Source organism: Oxyura jamaicensis, chromosome 1 (assembly GCF_011077185.1).
Source record: "Oxyura jamaicensis isolate SHBP4307 breed ruddy duck chromosome 1, BPBGC_Ojam_1.0, whole genome shotgun sequence".
Classification (NCBI taxonomy): Eukaryota; Metazoa; Chordata; class Aves; order Anseriformes; family Anatidae; genus Oxyura; species Oxyura jamaicensis.
The window spans coordinates 197,336,199-197,347,998 of NC_048893.1; the positions used below are offsets into that span (position 1 = coordinate 197,336,199).

General features: G+C 41.2%; 1 long non-coding RNA gene across 1 annotated transcript in view; it reads left to right on the forward strand.

Annotated features, from left to right (window-relative positions):
* Window positions 1–11,515, forward strand: part of LOC118176542 — an 18,174-nt gene extending 6,659 nt beyond the window's left edge. Inside the window, exons 3-4 of the long non-coding RNA XR_004755469.1 lie at window positions 11,168–11,243; window positions 11,407–11,515. This is a non-coding gene — a long non-coding RNA (uncharacterized LOC118176542). The remainder of the gene's footprint in view (window positions 1–11,167; window positions 11,244–11,406) is intronic.
* The last annotated feature ends 285 nt before the right edge of the window (window positions 11,516–11,800 follow it).

The window sequence follows — 11,800 nt, forward strand, 5'->3', positions numbered from 1 at the left end:
CCACCCACCCACCCATCCATCCACCCATCCATCCATCCACCCACCCACCCATCCATCCATCCATCCATCCACCCACCCATCCATCCATCCATCCATAGCTGGATCTAACATGCAAAGGGTGCTTTGAGCTGTCCCCATACTTTCTGCCAGCTTAGCCCCACTGAGAGCTCTGGAGCTGGGTCTACATGTGCACCAGAACATGTCCTGCGTACACAGCATGGGATGGAAAGAAGTAGATACACCAGACTCATGAACAGGCTGTTTAATGAAGATACACAATTCATGAGAAGTTGCAAGTGTGCTTGCAATGATGTCTTTAACTGAATCTCCTGCCCCGTCAGCTATGAGGCCAGGTTGTTCAGGCAATTATCCAGTTCAGTCTTGAAAACCTTGAAGGGTAGAGATTGTACAGTGTGTCTGGGCAACCTGTCCCAGTATTTGACTGCCTCATGGGGAAAGTTTTTCCTTATATCTACTCTAGTCTAGTGTGATAATATTCTTCCTTTGTAGCCTATCCTTACATACATTTCTAGTATGTATTCTTTTTGCAATGGAGCTCAGTCATGAATTCCTGATTAGTCAGACTGGTCTTCTAATACATTTCCTTATTTTCCGCACTTTGTGTGGACCATTATTGTGCCTGGAAAAGGCAATCCTTAATGATGTGTCCACACACGTGAGCATATTTGTCCTTCACAGAAGGACCTATCCCAGATGGACACAGACACTGTAATAAGAGCATTTAAAGTGAGTAAAATGCTTTCAACACCTCTTCTAATGAATAATTAGAGAGGCCAGTGTATTAGTCTAAAGTTAATGGAGTTTCCTTTATTGCATTCGCTGGTCATATATAATCATTTCTGATGTGCTTTTAGAAATAAGAAGTCCTCCTAGACTGTGCAGTTCAGAGAGGTTTCTACTGCTCTTGTTGAAAGAAGACATGCCATTTATCTGTGTCCAGCATGTCCAAAAAGAGGTGGATTGGCTAATTTGAAGTGAGGTATAAAAAGGAGATTTATACTCCAGAAGCAAAGGGCAGGTGTCTTGCACTGAAATTGCTCAGGCATGGTAGCCAGGAAAAAGATGTCCACTACCAGAATGCAAAACTTGCTAACTTTTTTTTTTTTTTTTTTTTTTTTTTTTTTTTCATTTTGGTGGGTCATTTAAAATCCTGCTAACTTTTTTTTTTTTCTATCTGGTGGCTTTCTGTGATGGAGCGACTTCATCAGTCAACAAGGGAAGGCTGACTAATGTCATCTACCCGTACTTCTGTAAGGTCTTTGACACAGTCCCATATGACATCCTGACCTCTAAATTGGAGACATATGGATTTGAAGGGTGGACTGTTTGGTGGATAAAGAATTGGCTGGATGGCCGCAGTCAGAGAATTGTGGTCAATGGCTCTGCACCCAGGTGGAGGCTGGTAAGAAGTGGTGGCCCTCGGGGGGTCATCTGATTCTATGATTTTAATTTCACAGACAGAAGGGTCACTGTACCTTTGTACCTTTGTACCTTTGTACAAAATCATTCAGGCTGAGAGGGACTTTGGGAAGTGTCCAGTTCAGCCTGTTGCTCAAAGCATGGTAACCCAGGTATTCAAACAGGTATCTCAGGGCTTTATCAGCCTAGGATTGAAAATATCCAACGGCAGTGACTGCAGAACCTCTCTGGGCAGCTAGTCCTAGGGATCATTTGTCCTTATGGGAAGTTAATTTTCCTTTATCAATGGCTTTCTTGTATGGTTTTGTGTAAAACTGGATACTATATCCACTTCCCTGCATCTTATGCCTTTACTCTTGTTCAGCTGTTAGTCTTTTTGTTACCAGGGCACATGTCTGGCTCATGCCCACCTTGTCATCTGCTAGAACCCCCAAGGCCTTTAAGCAAAGTTGCTCCCCAACCCATTGCTCTCCAGCCCATGCTTCAAGGACCAGAACTTTGCTATTATTTATTTTGAATTTTGTAAGTTTACTGTAGGCCCTTTCCTCAAGCCTGTCTATGAATGATAGCTCTGGCTTTGAGTTTGAACTGCTCTTCCCAGTGGTTATAAGACTGTTGTGGGAGAAAGTGATGAAAGGCTTGCTAGAAATTAGGTAAATTCTATCCACTGCTCCCCCTGACCAAGAGAACCACAGGTCATTTTATCCTAAAAGGCAATCAGGTTGGTTGATTTACCCCAGATCAATCCACGCTGACTGTTCCCACTCATCTTCTTCTCCTTTGTTTGGCTAGACAAGGCTTCAAGAAGACTTGATCTGGTGGACTTGTTCCATGAATTTCCCAGACATCAAAGAGAAGCTGAATGAATGGCCTGTTGTTCCTTGAGTCAGCCTCCTGGCCTTTTTTTGAAGATAGGGGCAATATTTGCCATTCCCCAGTTGTCAGGGAGCTCTCCTAGCCTCCACAACGTTTCAAAGATGACAGAGGCCTAGCTGTGACAGTCACCGGTTCTCTCAGCCCTCTTGGACTCAGCCTGTGAGTCACAGTGAAGATTTGTGCAGATAGGTATCTTAAACTTTTTTTTTTTTTTTTCTTGGAAAAATATGACTGATTTTTCTCCAGCTGACTGATTTTGCTCTGTTGAGATCTTTGTATAAATCCCATCTCTATGTTAGCTTAGGCTCTAAACAAAAACAAAGAGTCTGGAACATGCCAGAAATCGAAGGGTTAATAGTAAGGAAATACTTTAAAAAGGTAAAAAGGAACAAAAACAAATCCCACCCTTTATCCTGAAAATAAAAAAGGGTGCAAGGATGTTTTTATTGATTCTCTCAGACAACGAACTATATAGCATGTGTGAAAACAAGTTCTTTCTAAATGGCCATTGCTGTCATTTTTCTTTTCTGACAGCCGAAACAAGCAAGGGAAGCATATATATTTATATGTTGGCCATAGCCCAGGAGTTATTGGGAAGGCACACTGAGACATCTATGCATATAAATGACTTTCAGCATAAGAGTTATTGCAAGTATGATCCTCCAGTAGTGATAAACAGATTAGTTTATCTCATATATTATACAAGTGAGACACTGAGTAAGAACAATCAGATTCAATAGGACAGGAGATTGAAATATTAGACATATTTCTTCTCCCATAATGAACAAAGTTCAGGCAGCATTACGAAGGTTCCAGTTTTCCTTTTCTTCTTGACCACTTTCTTAGAAATCAGTAGCTAACAGATAAGGAATAGGGTAATAATTTAGATTTTAAAATTAGGTTTATCCTCAGCAGTCCTATGATAATATGGAAAAAATGTGCACTTGCCCAGTAGAAACTAGATGCAGGTTTAGCACTAGCATCAGGTAAGCATATTAACCAACTAAAATCCTTGAAATTATTATATTCAAAATCCCAAATGACAAATACTAGTGAGTCTATTTTCTGGATATCATATTGCAATAGCTATTAGTATGCTTACATTGGTCCTTTGTTACAATTAGCACCACTCACAAGTGCAAGAAGTTGCAAGATTTGCTGTCTGACAAGTGCATCTGAATCTAAAATACCCTTGTGATTTAATACAGAGACATTTTAAACCCTAACATATTAATGTCTACGGTAATGCTGTTATTAACATTAATGGTCCTATTACACAATTAAGAAAAAAATGCTTTCTCATTGTGTACTCATATTCAAGATCTTATTTATTTCTGTTCTACCACAGTTTTGTACATGTGATGTATACCTTCATAATCACTACTGTGAAAATAACTGGACAGCATACATATATTTTACCATAATTAATGTTTGTGCATATGCTGAATGTTACAGCTCAAGAAGCCTTTCAGATTTTGCACTCATTCCTTTCTTTCAGTCTTTTCCCATGCTTGAAACCAAGGACAGAGACATCTCACATGTCAGTGCATACCTGGGCAGGCTGAAAATCTGCTGGTTGATCAGGGAGTGACCCAGAAATAGGAAAACCAAAATGTGCAGGGCAGAATTGACTCTGGACACCTCCACCCCCCTTGAAGTCAGATATGTGGGTCAGGACTCAGGATGGGCACCTCTGTTCATACATTCTAGCTAATGGGGTCCTCAGCTGGTGCTGTGTGCCTGTGGCTGTAGTTTCACAGAACAAGGCAGTGCTTTCTGTTTTTCTCATTAAAGAAGAGATATAGGTCTGGGTTCAGGTCACCCAAAGGGACTCAAGGGCTCGTAAGAGAGTGATTTTCTCAGGCTCACTAGGGCAGGCATCTGGGGTCTCTCATCTCCTGGTTGAATGCAGCAACATGAGGCTACTATGTAAAATGTAAGTGATGTGCTGATACTGGCCCTATTTCCTCCCTTGTTTTAAGTAGTAGTAATGTCTGTCCTTAATGAGCTCGCTGTCATAGTGTTATACATGCTGCAATAACATGTGCTGATCTGATAAGGCCTCTCAGGGGCCCTTGAGCTACTTTGCCTGATTTTTTGATCTGGCTTGCTTAGAAATAGGTGCCAAACTACTCAGAGGGGGCAAGTGTGGGGTGTACGCAGAGCTCTGTGCTCCTGGGGACCTTTGCAATCCAAACAGACCAGATGAGCTGCATCTCTCCAATACAGCCATAATGAGAACTGCCCTACTGGGAATTATAAGATGATTCTGGGGAAGACAGCACTAGCACTAGTTGTTAGCTGTTTCTCATTTTAGCTTTACAGTGGGGATAGTCATTGTATAATATTGCTCACTACTGGAGCATTGACATTTGCATTTATGAAATTTGACTGGAGTATCTCTTCGCTTGGAAGACGTCTAAATGCCTCTTTTGAGGGCTCTGGAACATAACTGCAAAGAGCAATGAGGGAATAGCAACAAGTTTATTGTCCAATAGTTGGTGGGAGAAGGCATGCATTGTTTTGCCCTGAACATTTCCAGAGAAGTAAATGGCAATTAGAAGAAGAAAAAATGTCTTTGCTGTTGCTCTGTACTCTAGATGCCAGTTGGAAGATGATAAATTATACAAAGGCTCCTCCTTGGGGTGACTGATGATAGGGAGCTCCCAAATCCAGCCTCCTGGGGATTGCCTGGTGGCATAGAGTAAAGGGCTAAGAGGGCTATTTTGACCCATGCTAGCATAGGCTGGAGTTAATCAGTAAAGGATACAGGGCATCATGGTCTTTGGAGTCACCTATAAGTTATGAGGGTCTAGTATGATGAGCAGCGAAAGGCACTCCAAGGCCATTCTTCACACTAAAATATCTCCTCACTTCTCTGTGCAACCAACAGATCAGCTTTCACCCGCTATTCAAGTCCCAAAGAGGTCCACTAACTTTTCAGTGATCTGACCCTTCTTCTAATGGTGATGAATGTGTTGTCCTCTATGCACTCTCTTCCAAGGGTAAAATCCAAAGAGATTTCTTATATGAGTTGATGCAGAAACCCCATTAGAACTTCTCTTTGAGGTCAAGATCTTGCTGGCCACAGTCAAAAGCAAGCCAGGGACTCTGCCAGCATATCAGGAGTACAGATTATGCTGTTGCACTGTCACAGCCTACATGGTTTTTACCAGCAGAATATCTGAAGGTAAAATGAGATGTCCCGACTGTCATACTAGGCCAGAGCCAATGGAGCATGGCTAGTAGCCAGCTTGTTTGTGCATCACAGAGGTTCTCATACCACGTAGAGGTGGAAGTTAAAATAATTATGCTTTGGGGTTAAGGGCACCTCTTCCAGTTTGCAGCATGTGCAATGAAAGAAAGATCTTATCTCTTCCATTTAAGCTTCTTGCTGAATCAGGCACTCCTGTGCACCACAAAGGCTAAAGGATTGTTACTGGTTGCTTGGTCTAATAGTAAAGATAAGATAAAATGTTTTGCAGAATTACAGAAGTGAGTGTGGATATCTCATTTTCATTGGAAACAAAACCACTAAGATTTTCCAACTTCACCTTTGAAAATTCTCCCCTTAAATTTTAGGTGAATATCTTTTTCATGGATTCATAATATGTTTTAACTAAGATGTGGAGTTGTTATTTGGCCAGCAGTTTATTCAATAACTAAACTTGCAATTGTTCTTTTTAGAGCAGTTATTGATAAAGAAACCCCAACCCACACCCTTGCTGACTCAACAGATCTTTCCATGTATTCTGACATATTTTAAATTCATAAATCAAGTCCTGAATTTTAATTCTGATAATTTCTGTGGAAAGCTCATAAGCTACAGGAAAATGCATTGGAATCAATTTTAGTTTTTGTATCATAAAATCATTATTACTGGCGGGTGATTTGCAAGTCAATAAAAAGCAACCAACTTGACTTCTTGATCTTCTGCTGAATATGCTGTCAGTTAGGAACAAGACCCAATCTATTTTACTTGCAAATCAAACAAATCTGATGTAGAATCATTGATTAAATACAGAGGCTCCAAGAGATTTTTTTAAGAGAGGAATTATATTTGAAAGTCAATTATGTCTTTTAATATGCATTGCATTGTAAATACGTAAGCAACTATAACTTTACCTTGGATGTTTTTCATCTGAACTCTTGGTAAGGAAAAGGTGGAAAAAGTGATTTCAGGAAACCTCAGCAGGTATTCTGTGTTATGCCCCAGACAGCATGCAACACACAGCTGCTTATTTTCTGTGACTAAAGCATTTTTGTGCAGCAAGGGCCATGTCTTTGCTTCAAGCACATTATCTAGAAATCTAGCTTCCAGGCTGCTGCTGGTAGCAAGCTTCTGCTTTATTCTGTAAGCTGGTAGCTTAAGAGGCTGAGCTCAGTGAAAAACAACAGCGCTTATCTGTGCTGTGGACTCCAGGGGACTCTTAGCATTAAGGGTTTCATTGCTGGCAGCACAAAAAGAGTTGCTCTAATGAGCTTTAAAATCACTTTAGAATGCAATAAAAATCAAAGTTTTCTCAATACTTTCTTAGCAAGATCTGCTCTCTGGCTAGAGCCGTGGTTTTGAAACTCCAAAACTTCTTAGCTTTCAGATAAAAATAAGTTATCCTGAAGTTCCTCACTCCTTATTTCCAATTTTCAACTACTGTCCCTTGCACTGTGATAGTGTTTAGCTATAAATTTATTGGGAATGATTTATTCAGTGGACTTTAATGTCTTAAGGTGTTGGTTACTAACAATTTTCTCAGAGTTCATTCCTTATTTAAAACCGGTAGATGAGTAATTCCTGAGAGATTTTTGGCCTATAATTAGCTGGCAAAGAGCTCAATGTGCCTCCTGGATGTGACTGATGGATGAGAGTTTAAACAGATGTCTTATTCTTTCATTGGATGTATTTAATAGAATAATTGTACTTCTCTATTAAAAATATATATATTTAATTTGAAGGTTATATCAAAGTCCTCTGAATCTTAGCAATGATGGGAAACACCCATATCAGCTGAGGGGTGCTGTGTTGCCAGAATTATGCATGATTAAATTTGACTGCTCCACGTAAACAGCACCCTGATTTCACATTTCCTGTCACCTTCACTTCAGAAGCACTGAGATGTCACCGTCAGCCTTTTGAGAGGTGCACCTCTGGTCTGGTGAGAGGGACCAAGCCAATGGAGAACCAAAAGCCCCAGGAGGAGTGTTAGGAATTTGCCCTTCATGACTGGTGCTCAGGAATGAGAAATTGGGGTGGAGGCTGCTGGCAAAGGGAGCTGCACTTCCACACGCCTTGTGGGCACTGAGGCTTACTGGGGGGACTTCTGGGAAGAACTTCACTTCAGGAGGCTTTTCCAAGTTGAACTTCAAGGCTCCTGAGCTACCTTGTGCTGCCACAGGAGCATGTGTGGGTGAATGGTGTGCAAGAAGACATGCCTCCCTTGGGGATACGCAGCTTGTGGCAGCTATTTTTGGAGCAGTCGAAAACGATAGAGGGAGCAGCTCCTCCCACCCGGTCCCGGAACTGTTATTTTACATCCTGTAGTGTGCCGAGCAGCCAGCTGCAGAGACCACAGACACCTCCAGGGTGGATGCAATGAGCACTTGTGCTTTCTAGATAATGAAGTAGGAAAGATACAGAACATTTCAAATCTTTTTAAGAGGCCAGGACATGCACCCTGTCTTGAAGCCAATATTCATCTAAGCAACATCATAGATGCCAGGTTATTCACAGTGCACCTTGTCTCCTCTTGGCCTTTCTGTAGTTTCCCTGCCTCTCCTTTCCCCCATCCCTCACACACACTCCTTGTCCACACACAAAACAAATTAGTGAGCAACACAACTGTAGAACTGGCAATTTATTTAAAATAAGTCATCTCCCCCAGCAAAGCCCAGGACAACATACTAACTTCTTAAGCTGTATTTTGGGATGGTTTGGCTCATCCATACTTTTCCTGGGCTTCCTTCTTTGAGACAGACCCAGAATAACCAGCAGCAGAGTCTCATCGCACACCCCAGGGACTATCCTGGTCTGTTGTATGGGGTCTGAGATGACCTACACCTCCACATGCCTGCTAGGGGGACAAAGTGATGGCAAGTGAGATAGAAAGCCCGGGTGAAAAGGTTGGGCTGCAGAGCCCTGTTGTGCACTGCAGCTGCTGCCCCAGCACTCTTGCACATGGTATTATGAAGCAGTCATCACACCTGCACCTGATGTTCTATCAACACATCTCACCAGCCATAGGGCACCTGATTTCATGAAAGGCAATAACTGGCCCGTGTTTCGTTGTACTTCACAGCCCACTGAGGGCTGTGTACCCTGACCTGGCAGATACAGGACCCTGGGCAGTTGGGGAGGCTGTGTCCCGCAAGGGGACTGTGGAGGCTGAGTTGAGAAGTGGGGTTTGCTGCTGAGGTGCTGCCTTGCCAGGGCTCACTGAGGACCACTGTGGTGAGTTCATCCTCCAGACAAGTTTGGCAGAGATGGTAGGTGCAGGTAGCTGCTGAGAACTAAGGTTATACAGGAAAATAAGAGGAAAGGTGTCAAACTCACAGTAGAAACAGCAAAAGCTGGGCAAGTTAGGGACAGTTAAAAGAGAAGTGTTTAAATTCTAAAAATGTGGACTAATGGCAAAGAGGATTCTGAAGGAACCCTGCTCAGTGCTACTGAGTATAGCAGAAATTGGACTTTCCATCCATAATTATTTGATTAGCTTAAAAACTCTTCATTAACTGAGTTGTAACTATGAGTGTCAGGGTTGAATTCCGTTCTGTGCCCTGAGATAAGGCTTCCTCCTGTTTATGTGACTGAAAGCATTCAGCTCAACATGACGTCAGCTCTAGTTCCCCAACAACTGCACTGAGATTTATGACAGTGTTTCCAGCAGCATGTTTCTCCTGCTATTAGAGACTGAGAAGGTGAGCACATCAAAGGCCTGCCCTCCTCTAGTGCAAGGCAATGAGCTTTGCATAAAACAGCACATCAGTTTTGTCTTTGATTTGCCACCAATGTGCTCACTAATGTGGCAGCAGCTGTGACTGTGAGAGGAGCAGTGAAGGTTTCTGACCTGTAACCTCATCTATGCTGGCAAATACAGCAGAGAAGCAGTGGGACAGTGGACATCCAGTCTCTTCAAACAAAAAGTTATGCTCTGAAAAGACTTACTTACAAGGTTTAATTTGGCTTCATAGACATGGATACTGCCAGCTCTCCTTCCTCTCACTTGCATGAAGAATATTCATTTACTTTGACAACCGTATCTGCTCCTCTTATATATCTTCCTCATGCTCTTCGTCATTCTGATCCACAATGGCTTGCTGATATTCGCCTTCAAATTACCTCTGCAGATAGCTGCAAGTCAAGTGCCTTCACACACACATCTTTTCAGCTGTACATGACATGCAAACCCCATGTTCCTGAGTGGAGATGAGATCACTACTGTTGAGAGCTGATTTGTCCCTCAGCGTGACTCTGGATAAGGAGAAGTTGTTAAGATTTGGCATTACAGGAATTGGAAGAGTGTTTAAGATTGAAGGTTCAAAATAACAGAGACAAATAAGGATGGAGTGAGAAAGTTCAGTGCAAAGTCAACTGTGGTGGCGGTGGAGTTCATAATGAAGTGTAGTCAAAGCAAACACTGAGACAGTCAAGAAAAGTTATAAGCTTATGGCTTGAAGGTCATGAAGTCAATGAAACAGCAACTGTGGAGAAGGAAGAAGGTGTTTGAAGATGGTAAATAGAGATCAGAAAGGAAATTCAGAGACAGACTTAACATCCAGATGAAACAGAGACAAGTAACTCCAATTACAGAGACAAGCCCTCCAAAGAAGGCTGATATTCATCTGTGTCAGAAAATGGCTTTGTAGAGTTAACAAATTATCAAAATTTGTTTCTTCTTATCTTTAAGAAAGCACAAGACCTCCTCAGCACAAAGCTGAGGCACTCATAGGTGTGAGGGAAGAATGCCATCTTTCCAGTCTAAACTACAGCTCCCACTAAGGAGGTATTTCACCCAGCTCCTGCTAAGACATAATGATTTTGATTTAGTAAACTTAGAAGTTACGATAAAGATCACCCTTCAGTAAGATATGACTTCAGTTTCAAGGAAAAATTAGAGCTTCTGTCTTAATCTGCACCTCACATAGAGCAGAACTGTGGAATTCCCCAGAGATTGCAGGGAACCAGAGAGATCAAAACATTTTGCATTTCTTTTACTTCTTTTAGTTCTTTTACTTGTACTTATTTACAATGTTCTTCATATTAAAGTCATCAGTTGTTTCCACACATATGCCTTAAAAAGTCTATACATATTTTTTAATGCATTGTCATCAAGCATCTTTCAGTTTACTCTGTTTTAGAAATGATAAAAAAGAAACACATCACATTTCAATATTAGGCATGTTATGACAATTATTCTCTCTTCTATGTTTCTTATGACAGCTCTTCAGGCAAGCATCAATCAATAGATGTTTTCCAACTTCAAAGGCAGTGTTTGGCCTATGACATCTCAGAGTTGCTCATCAATCACGATATGTTTGAAAGGCAAGGCAGCATTTAACTATTGTGACTGCCCTGTTAAGCATACTTGTTCAATAAACAGCACAAGTAAATAGCATCGTGCTTTGAGCTTCCAAAAAGCCAAAACTATACATTACCGGTAACCTTTGGCAAAGCTTAATTTATGCAATACCATTCATGGAACAATCATGTCTGACTGGATCTGTTTATAAGTGATCTCAGACAATTTTTTCTCTTCTTTAATTCCAAGATGCATACAGTAATACTCTCCATTTTCACTAGTCATGTGGAAGGGTGAATCAGCTCCATATTATTCGTAATCTTCCCTCCCACCTTCAGGTTAATTATGTACTAGAGGGAGATGGAGGTAGGAATTGAGACTGAAGTGAAGCATTTCATTCCCAGCTTCAAGCAGGTAAGGACTGACATATTCCTTGAAAAGCATATTTATGCCATTTTTTTTTCTTTACATAGTTACAGAAGAAGATCAAAATGTTAATAAAGAAGCCTTGAGGTGAAGAGAAGAACTAAACTTCCAGGTTACTCACTCCCATGTTGTTTTATGTTTGGAAAATCAGGTCCTTTTAGAAATGAAAATCAATGGCAATTGGAGGTCCCTGCCAAGCTGAGAAGTTACAGCTTTTGGTCTGTACTTCCGCATTATCCCTGAGATAAGAGAGATTCAGGTAAGAGTAGAGACGACACATATCTAAGAACCTTCCAGGTGGGCTGTACAGGATTTTTCCATTATAACTTTCCAATTATACCAATTTTAATCCATTTTAATCTTCTGGTTAATAGAATAAGATGCATCCTTTTACCCTAAATCTTACCTTAGAAAAAATTTAGAGACCTGGCTAAAGTAAGTGACCACTATTGCTAGAATAAAATGAAGACTGTTAACAATAGTATGATTCCTCTGAGTAAGTAGTACTTATCATGTGTTGGGTTTGCTGGATGCCCTTCAACAGC